Source organism: Engystomops pustulosus, chromosome 11, assembly GCF_040894005.1.
Source record: "Engystomops pustulosus chromosome 11, aEngPut4.maternal, whole genome shotgun sequence".
NCBI lineage: Eukaryota > Metazoa > Chordata > Amphibia > Anura > Leptodactylidae > Engystomops > Engystomops pustulosus.
The window spans coordinates 20,991,816-20,992,603 of record NC_092421.1 but is presented as its reverse complement, the minus strand read 5'-3'; positions in this window follow the sequence as shown (position 1 = coordinate 20,992,603).

The following is a 788-nucleotide window of genomic DNA, read 5'->3' as shown; positions in this document are numbered from 1 at the left end:
CAGTAAATTACCAAAATCCAGAGGTCCGTTTGTAACTAGGGGTCGTATGTTAGTCAGGTGTTCTTAAGTAGGGGACCGCCTGTATATATAAAAATCTGGTAAAAATACTTTTAGATTTTTTTTTAACAATTTGCATAATGTTGCACCGAAAAACAAAGTTCTGCCCCTTTATCTCAGGATAACCCCTTTAGTTCTATCCTTGTGTATGTGATTTTTCAGACTTGTTTACTACTTGAATGTGTGAACTCTTCACAAAGTAGGATGTTTACAGTGATATCCATGTCATTTTTAGATTTGGAGACAAGAGTCTTGTCCCATAATCCTCAAGAGTCTTCTAGAGGGCAAATATAGAATGTGGTTAGAATTATCCCCCCCCCCCCACCTTTATTGTTGCACCATGAAATCAAATGAAATGCTCCGCCTCAAGATAGCTTGTATCCCTATTTATCGAGTATGGTTTCTCATACAAGTTCCTTTCCAGCATCCTTTAGTCATTGAGCTGTCAGAAGATAAATCTAGTGCAAGACCAACAGACAGCTGTCATACTGGTACAGATAGAATGACTCGCATTCCTGAGCCCTTTAGTCACTGCCAATGAAATGGGCATCTCACATTTCATACCAAGGGGGAAATGTAATGTGGTTAGTGTATGGGATTTTTTTTTTATCATAAGTCCCATTGCTACGCTTGCCCTCCCCTCGTACAGTCTCACATGACACAAGATCTGGCTAGTTAGCATGTCTGGAATGAGTGAGCACCTATCCCCGTGTCTGAGCTAGGTCCATAGA